This window comes from Branchiostoma belcheri, unplaced genomic scaffold, assembly GCF_001625305.1.
Source record: "Branchiostoma belcheri isolate BF01 breed outbred unplaced genomic scaffold, Haploidv18h27 scaffold121, whole genome shotgun sequence".
In the NCBI taxonomy this organism is placed as follows: domain Eukaryota; kingdom Metazoa; phylum Chordata; class Leptocardii; order Amphioxiformes; family Branchiostomatidae; genus Branchiostoma; species Branchiostoma belcheri.
The window spans coordinates 13,170-15,255 of NW_017802614.1; the positions used below are offsets into that span (position 1 = coordinate 13,170).

The 2,086-nt window shown below is 40.6% G+C and overlaps 1 protein-coding gene across 1 annotated transcript in view; it reads right to left on the reverse strand.

Moving 5' to 3' along the window:
* The window catches only part of LOC109463041 (histidine N-alpha-methyltransferase-like), a 6,488-nt gene that overhangs the window by 2,437 nt on the left and 1,965 nt on the right, over positions 1-2,086 (reverse strand). The window lies entirely within an intron of this gene.

The window sequence follows — 2,086 nt, forward strand, 5'->3', positions numbered from 1 at the left end:
ACATTATAGTCTTAAAGTCTTTTCATATTAGAATACACTATTTATTGTGACTGTTACATGAACTGTGTAATGTTACATGCATTAATTTATCAGAACATGAATGTCAAAAATGTCATGCAGTGATGGGATGAAAAACAAAAGTTACTGTCATCTCACCTCTTGTTTCCTCTGCTGATTTTGCCACAGCTCTATGGCTTGGTCTAAGGGAAGTTCATGGGTTATACCATGTTTGTACTGGGGAGGGGTGGCAGCAGTCTCCTCTACAGCTATTTGTGACTTGTGCTTCTGCGGTGGGGTGGGCTTTAGTCCAGTCTCTTTAGCTATTATTTCTGCTGAAGTGTCCTGTTTAATGGCTCTGAAAATAATGAACCGTACATGTTTATAATTATTTGTTTACCCTATACATAACAATCTGCTCATAATAGGAATAAACCTAGGTCAATTCTTCGCATTTCTACAAATTAGTAGTACAATTTTACATAGTAAATGTAACAGTTATGTGTGTGGAGGTTTTCTTTTCAGTGTCTGTGTGTTTGCTTGTGTTCCACATGTTAAGCAGGTAGGGGGCACTGACAGGAAGTTTAGTCAAAGGTCCCAGTATGGTCAACTTTTTCTCTATATGCATGTCTGTTACTTTATAGGAGCCAGTTGGAAAATGCAGTTCACAATTCATAAGAACTAAAACAAGAAGAATACCTCAAATATCTAAATATTTACAATTGGAACTTTAATAGATTTCTTGTATTTGTACAATTTGTGGATTTTAACTGAGGTGGGTTGTGCAATGGAATCAATCTATTACATGTACAGTAGTTCCACAATATATATGAAATAATACTTACATATTTAACCTTGGCGTTTCCACCTTTCCCTCAGAATATTTTGCCATGAAACTTTTTGTTCTTTGCTGCTCTTTGGTCAACAGTTTACCATCTTGATTTGCAGATACTGAGATGTTGTCATAAAGTTTGTTGACTTCAGTTTTATTGCTGACATTCTGTTGTTCTGGAATTTCCTCAATATCATTGTGGGGTAGTGTCTCTTCTTCTATTTGACACTGTTCTTCCTCTTCCATGTCTTCCTGTATTGTTGTGATTTCCTGAGATGAAATCCGCATCTTCTGTAGTTTCTCCATTGCTGACTCTATTTCCTCTTTTTGATGGATGAGTTGATGAAGTCTTTTCACCATGGCAATAATCCTTGCACCTTTGTCTGGCAAAGAATTCAGGAACCTCCTGGGTTGAAAAAAATCTGGTTGTGGCTTCTCTGAGATTCTATAATACCATGATATTCTATAAAACTCTGCGACCAAGGAGGTTCCTTGCTCTGTCAATACATTACAACATGGAGGTAAAAGTTTCTACCTCCATGATTACAAGGAGGTTATAGAACTGTGAGTTACAATCTACCTTGATACCTACAACCTCCTTGATACCTACAATCTACACAAAAAGAGAGTGAATAAAAAGTTGCTCGATTTCCGTGTCTCCTGGAAATGTGTTCCGTAAAAGATACAGATAACAATCATCACAACACTCAACAGCATGCGAAATGTAACATCAATTAAGTCATCACAACCTGTTGCTGAGGAGTGATTCCTGCCTCCGTAAAAGGTCCACCAGCTCGGCCTTAGATTTTCCCTCCATGTCTCCCAGGTGCCCCTGTCGCTCTTCGGCTGGCAAAAGTACCGAAGTAACGGGTTCCTTTCTCAGCACTCGGTATACAGAGGTGAGGCGGCTTCCGTCCTAGATCTCCAGTGCCGAAGTTACGTCAACACTTGGTGCCCAGTGTCGGCGGCTTCAGCACTGGAAACTCTAAATCGGCAAATCAAACCTTGTCTAAAAGGGGTATAGAGATGCCGCCTTTGAACTCTAACACTTATATTTTCGAGATCGTACCGCCCGGGAAGCAAATTATAATCGGGGTGACAAGGTGATCGGCAGGACAATACTGCAAGGCTCAGATCCTCACATTTTTACAGACATAGACTTGGCCTACGATACTGTACTGTACGCCGCGCGGCCGACGTAAGCACCAGAGGCCCAGTGCCGAAATGATTTGAGAACTCGGCTCCCAGCGCCAAGAG